This window comes from Aphis gossypii, chromosome 1 (genome assembly GCF_020184175.1).
Source record: "Aphis gossypii isolate Hap1 chromosome 1, ASM2018417v2, whole genome shotgun sequence".
NCBI lineage: Eukaryota > Metazoa > Arthropoda > Insecta > Hemiptera > Aphididae > Aphis > Aphis gossypii.
In genome coordinates, this window is record NC_065530.1 from 87,323,168 (window position 1) to 87,339,041 (window position 15,874).

Genomic DNA, 15,874 nt, shown 5'->3' on the forward strand with positions numbered 1-15,874 from the left:
ACCAACTATAGAGCAGAAAGGGTTCCCGGTTTTTATTTTTAACATTTTTCCGGGTTTTTTTTTCAGTGATTATTTTTCACGGGGTTATTTTTTCGAGAGTTTTTAATTCGTTGTTATTTTTTCCACGGATATTTATAAGGAGAATCATATCATATAATAAGTAAACGATAAATTAAAGAAAAAATGCTTTTTATGTTTATTTATAATGTTTTTGGTATTCTTTTTTTATTCATAAGCTTTTCGACAATATACTATATATTTTATAAGGCCGTAAAAGTACAGCCCAACAGCGCCAATGATAAAAACTGCTTATTAAATGATTTTGTAATTAAAAAATATAACATAAACAATTTGATAAACCAAGACTGCTTTGGGTACTCATATAATCATATAATATAGCTATAATAGCTTCCACCGATCAATCATATTTGATTTGGTACATTAAGTTAATAAAAATAAGAATATCCCGCTGATAAAACTAATTATAATCACTTATGCACATTACTCAAAATACAAATGGTGAAACAACGTTCAGAAGACTTCGCCAAACAAATAAGCTTCTTATCCGAAAAATAAGACTCTCTGTGGAAAACCACTAGAAAAATCTTAAAAATCAAAACAATGTTATCTTCAATTAAAATCCTGACGGCAGTCTCGCTATAAACGATAAAGAGAAAGCAGAAGCACATAGACATCACTACTCCCAAGTCTTTGAACCAAATTACTCCACTATTCCTTCCATAGAAAACAGAATACTCAATTTCCTAGATAGCCCACTCCCAATGACACTTCCGTCCAAACCATTTATTTCAAATGGGGTAAAATCATTTATACGAAAATTTCCATTAAGTAAATCACCTGGCCATGATTTGATAACAGCCGAAATAGCCCACAAACTTCTCTTAGGTTAGGTTTATTACACACCACTCATATTGTTAACGCTATACACAACTATAATCTTCTTCTTAAGCCTATCTAGCTTTACGGTATCTAACTCTGGGGCACAGCAAAAATATCAAATACATAAAAAAATACAAATAATTTATCTATAAGAAGAGACTAAGGAGCGGTAGTAAATCGAGGAAATAATAAATTGACCATTACTTTAATTTATATTTAATATGACAATAGTTATTTAATAATTAGTAATTTTTAATTATAACACATATAGGCAGAATGTCTGTACCTAGCTATTCCACAAATTCCTCTCAAAAATTAATTATCAGTAATTGTATTATTGAAGATAGATTTATGTTAATTAAAATTCATTTATGTTATTCATTATTTAAATTGAATTGATATATTATATTTTTATGGCTTTGCATGCATAGTGCATCGTATTTTCGTATAGAAATATGATCATTTTGAGCCTTCATCAAGTAGGCAGCGCTCCCGGTGGAAATCACAAGTGGTGTACATTTTTCAATCAATTTATAATCTAAGTGTTTACACCTCTATATATCCACCTTGTAGCCTGTAGGTACTATACTTTGTTGTAGGTATGTATGTTATCACAAGGAAGATTATGAAGCATTGTATTGAAATATAGAGTACTTAAGGTATATAGAATACACATATATATATATAATATATATATATAGTACATATATATACATAAGTATAGGTATATAGAGTACTTAAGGCACTAAATATATGGGTATGCTAAACCGCCATTTTACGACTAGGTTATCAATGATAAAATATACGCGGCAACTTCGTAGTTCCATAATATTATATGTGATAAATGAGTCGCAAAATGGTGGCTTAGCATACCTATTGTCTAAAGTGCCTTAGAGTACTTAAATATAAACATACAATAATATAACACATATAAAATTGAGTTATCAGGTGACAAGTACTTATTAATTTTGTTAGTTGATATTTGATAACATATTTTATATTTATATAAAAGTAAAAATAAAGATCATATTTTACACAAGTCATTATAAAATAAAAACATACAAGTTGCTACAATAAATTACAAAATAATTAACCTAGATGATTTAGAACAACAATATGACGAAGAAATTGAATCTTATTTTAACTGTTATTAAGGTTTAACTTAGCTCAAAATATGAGTCAATAAAAATTTTATATTTATTTTAAACGATAACAAAACTTACAAAGCTATTGTATCTACTTACATTTCAACACATAGTTACCCGCCGTTTTTGTTTTCTTACTGGGTATTCTTAATAGTAGAAGCAAAAGGGAATTAATGTTTGATTTGTTTAATATAGTTTTTATAATAATACATGGTGTACACTTAAGAATAATGAATATTTAAATAATAAAATATTTTTAAGAATTATTATAATTTATATAATGTTGCTTTTTTGGGATATATTTTAATAAGCACATTAAAAATGTTGGTAATTTTTAACAAGATAAGTTCAATAATAGGTTGATTGACGAATGATTAAAATTTTAAAGTTTGGTTGCATGATAAGTTATAAAACAAGTTCCAGGACACAGAGCCGGTTTTCCGGGGCAAACGGAACAAAACACATCAGTGCGTTTCTGTCCTAGACCTCGAGATGAACACAGAATACAACGGCGCCGTTTTTTTTGACCTTTTTGATTTTTTTCCACTATGCGCGGATAATGTAAATTGAAGTTAGTTGATCTATGAATCACATCGAAAATCGCAAGACGTTTCACTAAAAGAATAAAAAAAAGTTAGAAAAAAAATGTGCAAACTAATTATTGGAAGCAAAATTATATACAACCATTTTCTAATTATTTTTACCTTAATGTAGAGGGTATATAAAAAGCATTAAGAGTACATACATACAACCCAATGTTGTAAAATTGTAACAATGGGTAAAAGCTTTTTAATTGTTGTTGAAGCATGAGAAAATTAAAATACCTTTGGATAGAGATTGGACATCATGATTAATATTTTAATTAAAAATATCATTATAATAATACAAAAAAAAAAACAATTTATATTGAATTAAGACAAAATAATAACAAATAGGTTTTTTTTTTTTTTTTTTATTGAAGTATGAATAATAACCAAAATTATTTTCAATAATTAAAATATAAAATCATTATTATTGACAAAATAAATTTGAAATAATTATTTGTATCTGAATTATTGTAAGATATAAAGAAAAAACACAGTCCTAGTAAAATTTCGTTAATGTAAATAAGTTAAATTACTTGTTAACATTTATGAAAGTAAAATATATAGATACGACTTACATGGAAAGCAAAAAATAATAATATAAAACATTAAATATCTGTTTATTCATGATCATAATTATTAATAAATCATACATATGCAATCCTATATATATATATTATACATATAAAGGATATGGGAAGGGAATGTTTATGATAAGTTTTTATGAAAACATATTATCTGTTTCCTATAAAAAAAAAAAATAATAGATTTATATTCTATACCATAACAGAACATTTAACAAAATAGAATATTAAATAATCTAAGGGCGTTTATTTTTAATATGCTGTGGTCTCAAAAAAAATAAAAATAAAAATAAAAATCGGAATACATTTGGAATAAATGCAATTGTCATTAATTTATTATATGGTACACTATTATTTGTGATATTCCTTAAAACACGTATCAACACAGAGACCGGGTTGTCCAGGGCATGCTGCGCAAAATACATGTGTTCGTTTCCGACCTCGTCCAGACAATGCGCATAATTGGCATCTTCGAAGTTTTTTTCTTCCCTTTTCGTTTCTATCTACTACGCTTGGGAAATGCACTTGTTGTTCATCAAAATATATCATTGTACCAGAATGGATTACTATACAAAAAAGAAAACAATAATAATAAATATGATGTTTAGGTTCTTTAATCTAAATATATTTGTAACATATTTAATAAGCAGACATTTACTATTAAATTTTTAGCGTGTTATAATATATATATACATAGATCAATGTATTAAAAAAGAGGTATAAGAGTAAAGAGTATAAGACTAAATCATACAAGCATTTTTAATTAAGACCATTTCCGATTAATACATACATACATAATAAGGTACAGAAAAATTTATAAATATATAAATATATATATACTTTTATTATTCTTTAATTGCTATTATAAAATGTATAACTTATTTTTTCATGGTTATAAATTAATAAAATAAAGTCATAATTTATGAACAATTAGAAGATGCATATACATAAAATATTTGTAACGAAATTGTCTTTGAACAATATTACATTGAAATTGTGGTTCCAGCGTACTCCACATAATAAATGCGTCTTGAGATTATGTTTTATGTAAAGTAATATAGTAGCATAGCAATGCCCACAATATTTCGAGTATCCTATAATTTTACACTATTTCTTGATCACCTATAATATATAATTATTATTTATTATTTAATATTGTAATATAATTAGTTTATATACAGGATGATTTTTTTACCATGTCAATATCTCGGTAAGTATTATAAATTAAAAAAAATTTTTTTTTTTAACTTTCAAGGTTTTACTGTTTTAACACTGTATTAAAATGTTGTTAATTTTAACTGCCCCCCTCCCCCTTTTAGATAAAATACTATCAACTTTTGATATTTAAATAGTAATATATATTTTCGATAACAAAAATTTATTAACACATTGAAAAAAATAATTTTAACATTTATAGTACTTAATTTGAGTAATCCGTTTGCGACTTATAAACATTTAAATAATCATTCAATTTGCTACAGGGCAATTTATCAAACCAGTAGAAAAACCAGAAATAAAAACAACATTTTATGTCAATTTAATGTCTTTAATCGATAAGTATAATGATCATACTAATCGGGCCTTCCTATCCTATCACTACTTCACCACGAATACTGAATCTATAATTTATATTTATATGTATCTAATAAGGGATGGTAGGCAGTTAAAATTATCAGAATTATAATACAGTGTAAGACAGTAAACCTAGAAAGTTTAAAAAAAGTGTCTAATACTTACCGAGTTATTGACTGTTTCGTGACAAAAAAAAATCACCCTATATATTAAATATATCTATTATTAAAATATAATAAAACCAAATATAGACTAAATGTTAAGTCTATTTACTGTAAACCTTTATTACTGTAACTGTATATAATATACACACATAATACATAAATAATTCCCAATTTGTGACTTATAAAAATTTATTGGAATATATTGTAGGATTCATATTTTTTATTATTACCAAGTAAGACATAATATCAATAATATAAATATATATTAGTGTTTAAAAAAAAAAAAATAATAATAATAATATATCACTAAGAAATGATTGAGTAATAATGAGAGTTATATTTTATAGTTAATAGAAATTAGTACACCATAATTTATTTATTACGTACAATCAAATAATGTGTTTTCATAGTTGATTTATGACTGAATCGTTCCTGACAAAGGTAACTTTAAAATTGTGGATCCACATTCCATTCATAGGTAATATGTCTATTGAGACTTCTTTTGTTAGATGATCCTCTAAAGCTATGGCCACAATTATTTGGTCAATTAATTCTATAATTTATCATGATTTCTTGGTCACCTAAACAATATAAAACTGCTATTAATTTTACAATAAAAATATTGTAAAATAATATAATATATTAATATAATATTAAATAAAGTAATAAAATCATTCAATAACAATTTTTTAATATACCTAAGAATTTTGAATTATCTATAATCATAATGTAATAAAACTAAATATAAAATATACGTTTACCTAAGTAAATTATAATCACTACTGTAGAATGTAGTGGAAGTTTAATCGAACAGTGATTTACATTAGCCTTTAATTGTCACATATAAAAATGTATCAGTACTCTCAAAAATATAAAACAAGTAAAAAGAAATTGCATTCATAACTTTATTAATACCAAGATTTTTATTTTCTACCGTTTTCAAGTAATACATAAATATAAATAACAACATAAGTATTGATACAAGTAGGTGTATTTAAAAAAATTATTATGAAATCATCAGGTAGTATTAGTTATAGTCTATTTGCAATTTATGATTAATAGAAATTAATAAATAATTTATTAAAATATTATTCAATGAATACGTAAATAATGTGTTTTTAAGTTGTTTTATGACTGAATTGTCAAAGATAACAAAGAAATTGTGATTTTACTACATAAAATGTCTATTGAGACTTTTTTTGGGTAGATGGCCTTCTTTCAAAGCTGTAACCACATTTATTTGGACAATAAATCTGATTGGTTTCTGTAATTTTGTGATAATCTGAAAGTATAATTTATCATCATTAAATAAAAAAAATAAAGTAATGATATACAAAATAATAAATTAAAATGTTTAAAGTCAATTAAAATTGTATTACTTAAAATAAATAATGAATAAAGTAATATAATATTTTACATTAATCATTTTTTTAATTAGTTATAAATGATAAATGTAACTTACAACATAACTAAATATTTAAAAAATATTATATTGTATTATTTGGGTTTTTGTTTTTTTTTTTTTTTTATATATAACAAATACATTGAGTTTTGTTGATAAGGTACAGAACATAGAGTAGGTATGTTAAAAATTATTAAGTTCAAATAGGTATACAAATATTAAATTATAATAATGTATATTATTAACAAATTTGTTATGACTTATAATTTCTGAACAATACAAGATTAGTTATTTTAGCTTAAGTGATAAAGTAAAATAATTAATTACTTATTTTGCTTCTAATTATTATGCAGAAATTTATTATTTTCTTGTATTGATTACAATCATACAAATAATATATTATATTATAAATTAATGGTATAGTTTAAAATTAATGACATTATAAATATTATAATAATATAGTTCTTATAAACAATTAGAAATGTCTAATAATTTGATTTAAATCTATAAATTAAATGACTTTACTAAAAAGTAAAAACTATATCAATAATATAAATACTGTAATATTTTGTTTTGAAATATATATTAAAAATATTTTACGGCTTACCAAAATTGTACAGCGAATGAAGGTGTATAAAAATAATGAATATAAATTTTATGAACATAAAGAATTATTACTTATAAAAGTTAATACTATTTAATTGATATTTATCTGTATTCATAATTTATTATTTATGAACAAATGTTCATACATACAAATTTACATAAACCTATTAAATGATTTGAATCAGATAACAATATGACAATTTAATGGTTAATTATTTACAAATATTAAAAAAATAAAATACATTTCACTTTGTTCAGGGCTTATGTGTATAGTTAGAAAAGTTAAAATTATCCATGTCTTAGAATTGTTATAAATGTACTTCAATTTTTTGAAAACAACTTCTATGTGTTCATGGATAAAATATAGCAATACTAAACAAAATATTTCTTTTTTGTCAAATGTATACACATATTTTTAATTTTAAAAATATCTATTATATCTATTATTTTATATCTAAGATCTATTTTTAAATATTTTCTGGAAATAAGGTTTTGGTTATTTAATTTTTAATTTCCTATCACAAACTTTATAGGTATAAACAAAAACATACATTGAACAATTATTAAAAATATAAATGAAGATGAGCTTTTTTCAAAAATCAATAACAACTATTTGTTGATTTTTAGTTTATTAACATAGTTATTATTAATTAAATAACACAGCCAATGCATATATATATATATATATATATAATAAATAAATAAATAAATAAATAAATGGGTAATTGTAAATCACCTTGGATCAGATATTAACAATGAGAATATTTATTACCACTTAAAAATACATTTTATGTAAGACATACAAATGATATCATTTTATATAAATTTAAAGTTTACCCATTATAACAATACAATTAGTTATGTTAGTTTATTAACAAGTTTAATAGTATATTATAATATATATACTTTGTCCAGTGAGAGATCATATCATGATTCAATGAAAATCAATTCTTCGGTGAATTCACACTATACCTTGCCATAGTGGAACCAGTCTCGATACTAAGGTATTGAGTATAGATGAATAAAATTAATGTGTTCTCTTGCTAAACAGTGTACTTGTGTATTTAATAGTTCAATGACTAAGCATGTTTACAATAAAATCAAAGAAGAATTATTTCTAATTTTTTAAACTTTATGCACAGTACCCAAGTGAGTAGATAAATAATATTTTTGTGAAAAACGTCTAAAGCAAATATTACACATGAATTTTCGTTCTACCCCACATTCATATACTAAATGACGCCGTAAAACTTTCTTTCTGTGTATACCTTTATAACTGCGACCACAGTTTTTTGGACATTTGGCTGGATCATCTTTTGCAAAGAAATCCAAGTTTGCCAACCAGTATCCTAAAATAACAATTGAATTATTTAAAAAGTTAGTAAATCTGTTGTTTAACATGTAAAAAAAATATAAACAGATGTGCAAACAAGCAAATGGAAACTATTAGAAGAAAAATTAATTGGAATTAGTACTACATTAATACCCAATATATCACCTATTATATGAATTTAGAGTAGTTGTGTAATTTATTTGACAGTCTTTCTATTGAGATGAATCTTTATTATGTTAATTCACAAAATATTTCAACCACTATATTATTAATTATAGGTGATACTTATTATTTAAATTTGGTTCGAAAACAAGTTGCTTGAAAAATAATGTGATAACAATAATGAAGGTACTTCTACCAAACTTACTCCACATTTTTTTTCATATTTTTAAGTTATAATCATATCAAGTAACATTTATACATTATTCTTAAATTGGTATTTTCTAATTAAGAATTAGACAATAGGTACATATTCCATTTTCAAGAAAAACATACCATAAGGCTAGGAACACACGGGCGATTTTTTAACATGCGGCATGTATACCGCTCTATAATTAAGGTACATTTTGTTAAAATACATTAAAATGAATAAAGCATAACACACGAGTGTCGCGCAATATTTCAAAAACAGTCGCGTGCACATTGACTTTACCGCGCGGTAAAATAATGCCCGTGTGTTCCCAGCCTAAGTAGGTACTTAATGAGTTCATCATTTTTTTTTCTCTATACGCTGTGTGTCATTATAATTAAGCATTGTGAATGATATTAAATTAAAAATAATTCATATTATTTAATTTGAGTAAAACTTTGAGTGTATTATTTCTGATAATATATTGAAAACTATACCAACGGTGGTTAAAAGAAATCTTTAATTAACAACATTTTGATAATTTAACACAAATAAAATTAAAATATACATAAAAAAACTAAAATAATCGTTATATATTTAATATACTGAGAAAAGGGTTGAATTTATGTTTTATTTTGATATTATTTGAAAAAAATTATCAGTTTATCTATTAACATTTTTTGGGACATGACAAGTACTTCTATAGTCATAACTCATAAGTAAATATCTTTTAAAAGTTAATATTAAACGTAATCTAAAAAGTTTAGAAAATTAAGTAAGCAAGATAACCAAGTTCTATACAGAATTATATTTTGTATAAGATGTATGTATGTATTAAATTTTAGCTCAAATTCATACCACGCGACTCCTTACTAATTTTTCTTTTTTAAGTTACTGTTATAATTTTGAACAGATCAATAAGATATTATTAAACAACATGGGGAGTAAAATACATTTATTACTGATACTATAGACCAGTAATTTTATGCTAGGGGCTGTAAACCGTTATAAGCGACTGTTATAGTGATTATAGCAAACCAGTGCTATATAAATATATTAATTACAAATTGGTAAGTATAATATTTTTAATAATAAATCATAAATTAAAATATTACAAGAAGTAATAACAATTAATAATTGTAACATTGTCTTCCATTAAAAACTGTAAAATTTAATTAATTATTAGTTATAAAATATAATTTTAACAAATATTGTATTGTAACAAATGATTTTATTCTATTACCTTCATGTATACCTATATTATTTTGTTCTTTTTTTATTTTTGAATACTCAATAGTTTCAATATATTGAATAGTTTTAAAAGCAAATAGTTCTATCTTGAAGTGAATTAATTTTTGATGGTATGTTATCTTCTTTATTTATTTTAATAACAATAGTACATTACTAATGAATTTTTGTATTGTTGATTGAATATATGTCCATATAAATTGTAGGTACTAAAACAAAAATAATATTTTATATATATATATGACATCAGTTAGTAAATTATTAAGAATGAAATATGGTATGTACTATTATTATAAAAAAAAAATAAAATAAAAATTTTATTTCTTGCATAAATTTTACAATGTTTGTAATACAAATTATAATATACTTAAAATTATGTTCGATCACTTAAAAATTATTTGAATTAACAAACACTCCTATAAAATCACATAATATTATTAATTATTGTATAAATTAAATTAATTGTGTAGGGTTTTTTATTTAAAAAAATCACATTATTAGTAACACTGAACAACATATTATAGGGAATATTGAAGAAAACAATAATATTTTATAAATTTTGGTAAAATTTCTTTTAGTAAAACATAAATATTTATATACTTATATATATGTATGTAGATAGTTAAAGAGTATTACTTAAAACATTTTAGCTAAAACTTCAAAAACAAATATTATTTTAACAATATATTATATACTATGAATTTTAATGTCAATTAACTTAATTTTAATCCAACAACAATAACAAATATTATATAATGAGTAATTTATTAAAACACAAATTAATAGATTATAAATACTTTCTAAAGACTAATACTGTAAAATACTCAAAATTAATATGAAATTATTAAAAATTCATAAAATACTTTTGTGTTCTTACTTAAAAAGTTAAATTATTTAGCACATCTGGAACGACCGTTATGAATGGCTCAAAATTATTGTCACAAAAATGTTTGATGTACCGAAAACGCATGAACTTTCATATTTGATTTTCTTGTAAAACGTTTGGAACAAATTGGACACTTGAACTTAGATGGGACACCACATTCATAGACCATATGTCTGCGCAACAATTTTTTTCGGTTGATTCCTTTGTAGAAGTGACCACAACCGTTTGGACAAATTGCTGGATCTGGCGTTGCACACCAGTCTAATAGTTCATTAGTTATTTTACCTGTTCAGAGCACACATTAATGTAAATAAAAATAATATTATGGTCAATTCCTCAATACTTGATATATGCGTAAAAAATACTCTTTTTACTACAATTTTTATTTTAAATAAACAAAACAAACACAATAAATACTTAAAAAATAATAATAATATTAAAGAAAAGAAGGAATAAAGCAAATAGAACAATATTATACATAATAATAATATATTTTATTAAAATTGTATAATATGAGATACCATGAAAATGGTTAATTATTGAAATAAAATAATTATAAATACATATGATTTTTTTGTAAAAACTAAGAACATAACTCAAATATTTGTAACAATGATTTTAAAATTTTAAATCATAAAATATTATAAGTGATACTAATATAACAACACGTATTATTGATTTTATTTCACATAATATGTCAATTTTTAATAAATTTAGTCAATTATTCTGTGAATTAATATTTTGTGATCTCTCATATTTGATCTTCTGTTGAAATATGTGTTGCACACTGAGTATTGAAATTTTTGGAAAAACCCCATAGGTCAAATATCATTTTAAAAGTTGCTTGCGCTCGTAGTCTTTGTATGATCTTTGTACGATCGACCACAATTATGAGGGTACATAACATAATATGATACAAATTTTCCTAAATAAAATAAAACATCAGAACTTATAATAGTTTAAAATATTTGTAATAATAACTTTTTAAGTATGTAATTACTAATCATTTGTCAGTTAATACATTTTATAATTAAGTAAATTAAAAAGCCATACTTTATTAAGTTTTAAGTTTTAATTATACAAGGTACAGCAATGAAACGACACAATTTAAATAATTAATTATTCTTTAAAAAATTTATTTATTTTAATTTTAATAAACATTAAGTAGTTACCATTTAGTGTTCAATAAAAAAAATTATTTTTTATAAAGTATGCTTATTTACCAAATGACTTCTATTGAAAATTGAAACGTATGCATTCTTCCATGACATCTTGTAGCACATTAAAGGGTATTGATTTAATTTTGTTCCGAATGCGTTGTTTGAGGGCTTAGATAGTTTTTGATGAAAAACTGATGGTTTAAAAATACTTTTAATTAAACTGTTAAATCAGGAAAGTGTAAGGGCTATAAGAATATTTACATTTAAATGAAGGTCATTGTCATTCGGTAAGCGAAGTTCATAGAAAATTGATTATTTTTTTTTTTTGTTATAAAACACCAAATGATAACTTTAATGGTTTATATTTATATTTTATTAAAATAAAAATGAATTCATTCTTTAAAGAATAATTGAATGTTGAAATCATTCCATTTCACTGCTGGACTATACATAAAAAGTATACAATTTATAACAATGAATACAGTAATGAAATATTTATTAAATCTAGGGGAGTAAACTGTATGAACTTATGCATTTTTATACTTAAAATACTATAAGTCACAGATAGATTGATTATTAAAAAACGATAAGATCAAGTAGTTTGTTAGTTTTCCATTTTGGTATTCATAAATGTTCCCTAAGACATCAATAATGTCATCTGTAACACAATGTAAATAAAATAATTGACTATTCAATAAAAAGTTTTATTTTAAACAAACATATTTATACAAAATATGTCATGATAATATTATAATTATATTATATTATATAATTATATACTAATATATTATTGTTTAATTTAATTATAATTTAAGGCATATTTTTTTACATATTTCAATTATTATTTTAAATAAGAATTGCTATCAAAAGTATTATAGTATACAGTAAAATATATCAATAACATAAGTACTAACACATATTGTCATTTAATAGCTGTTAAATGTTATAAATATTTATCAATATTTGATTACTGACCATGAACTATAATCATTTTTAATAGGACACAATTACTTTACTATTTTAAGTAATCAATTTATGTATTCTAATCATATGATATTTTAATTGAGGATTTCTAGCAAAACGCTTGAAACATATTCTGCATTGAAATTTTGGTATAACGCCACATTCATATACTAAATGTTGTCTGAGATGACGTTTTCTATAAGGACCTTTATACAATTTACCACATTTGTTTGGGCATCTAGCTGGATCTACTTGTGTTATCCAATCAAGTTGAGTTATCCAGTTACAAAGCAAATCTAAAATAACAGAATCAAAACGTTTTATATTAACATATATTTAAAATTAATTTAAATACTTTTAAACTTGTCAATAATATAAATTTTAATGCATGTGCATACAACTGTATTCCACAAGATTATCAATTGTGAGTGCTAAAATAATACAAATTCAATTATTTTACTAATTTTTAAAATTATTTATTTTAGTAGAACAATGTAAATAATATATTATTTTTGACAATGTATCTATTAGAATCTAAATTAATAAAATATATTTTTTAATATTAAACAAGTTTTTTATGTTAATTTTATTTATTTTAGTTGAGTATTAAATTCATTGATGAGTACATGTATACATATTTTCTGCATTGTAATTTAGGTCTAACACAGTACCTACATTAAATGTCTAAGATAAATACATAAATTTAATTATTTTCATTGTATGAAGTATCAACTATATAAATTAAACAACATTTATGTATAAAAGTGTACCGTACCAATTTTTGGTGTTAATAGGCATTCAATTTATTTCACCATTTTAAAATAATTAACCTTTATGGATCATTCAGAATAATTAGTAAGTAATCAAAAACCAACATAAGAATATATATTTTTAATAATGTTTTATTTATTATACATAGATGGACATAATAGACTCTCAAATGTATTTACTAATTTTGAAAAACATACCATATTTTAAATTATTTTGTAATAAAACACATTTTATTATATTAATCAATTATTTTATGAATTCTCATCAAATGGAATTTTAAGTGATGATTTCTAGCAAAACGCTTGAAACATATTCTGCATTGAAATTTTGGTATAACACCACATTCATACACCAAATGTTGTCTGAGATTATGCTTTCTATGAGGACCTTTATAAAATTTCCCACATTTGTTGGGACATCTTGCTGGATCTATTTGTGTTATCCAATGAAGTTGAGGTAACCAAGATGTTTCTAAAAATAATAAAATTAAAACAATTTATATTGATTAATATGACATACATTTGAATAATTAATTTGTAAGATACATCAATCATATAAATAGTTATTCTCGGGACTACTAGTTGGAAGTACTAATGTAATACACATTTATTTGTTTTACCATTTAAAATAACTTTTATAGAATATTCGGTGTAATTAGCAAATCATCAACAAACTAACACAATAGTGCAGCGGTTCTCAAACTGTGAGGCGTGCTTCCCGAGGAAGGTGCGAGCCGTGTTATTTTGTCATAACAATAAAAATATATGTATATTTAAATACTATAACTTTGTTATTTATTTATTTATGGGAGGCGCAATTAATTTTTTTTTAATTTTAGGGTGGCGTTAACTAAAAAAATTTGAGAACCGCTGCAATAGTGAATATTATTATGTACTTTTATTTTTAAATATAAATACACAAAATATAAAATGCAAATATATTAACTATTTTTTGATAATATTATTACAAGATAGTTCCATAGATATAATTTTTTATTTTTTTTTAATTATCAGTGTCAGAGCATAAAGAAGCCATTTATTACTGTTGGCATATTTTATTATTTGGGTATATTTGTTTGTCAATAAAATAAATTTAAAATTGATCTAAATAAATATAAAATATTGTATATTACTAATTTATTAGACTACAAAAGTTTAGTGTATCTCTTATCAATTCTATAGTTATTCAATTAGTACTTTATATAATTTATAATAAGTAAACAATAAATAAAAAATAAATAACATTTGATAAATACATTTTTAACATAATTCAATTAGAATAAGAATGTTAATAATAAAGGTATTGTACGTAAATATTTGTCGGATTTAAATATACAAGCTAACGTTAAATACCTACAATGTAAATAGATTAGATATATTATGTAAAATACATTCTGAGCATTTAATATAATTCGTGTGTTATATACAATTTGAAATTATTACAAAAAGCTAATGTAGATTAGCGCTATAGACATAAATTATATATTTTATGCATTCATGGTTTTAATCTTTATATAAACTTCAACTATTTGATAAAATTCCTGTATAATTATAAATAATTTTATTTATTTACCATGCTATGTATTTTAATTCTTATGAAGGTATACGTCTAGTATTGGATTTAAAAATTATTCAAGAGTGAGAGAAATTTTTTAAATTATTAATCTACATAAATGTTTATTACAAAACAATGAGAAGCTATGCAATCTCTTCCATAAATCAATTTATACAAGCATTAATTATCATAAATATTTAATACCTATAAAAATAGGAATACATCTTAAATTATAATAAAATGCATTTAAACTTAGTTTTAAAAAATATAACACTAGGTATAATAACAACCTTTAATTGATACATATTTTTATTTTAACTTTACCCAAGAGGGGCAGGAGGGTATGGCATATTCCACTTGTAATCACCAGTAGATACATAATATAAATATAGACCTGTAGTTGAATTTTCAGATATATAATTATTCTTAAAGGGCTAATAGTAAATATTTTATTGAACAATTAAAATAAACTACTAGTATAAATGAAAACAATTTTATTTGATATAGTTTTGACTTAATATTGTGAGTATTTATTGGTGCTTAATAACTAACAATAAACAAGTTTATAAATATTTTTTTATGTTAAGCAATCACTTTATGCATTCTAATTAAATGATACTTTAATTGAGGATTTCTAGAGAAACGCTTGAAAC

General features: G+C 22.9%; 1 pseudogene; it reads right to left on the reverse strand.

The window, feature by feature from the left end:
- Window positions 1–1,835: 1,835 nt before the first annotated feature.
- On the reverse strand, window positions 1,836–15,585 carry LOC114132463 (uncharacterized; annotated as a pseudogene).
- Between the last annotated feature and the right edge of the window lie 289 nt (window positions 15,586–15,874).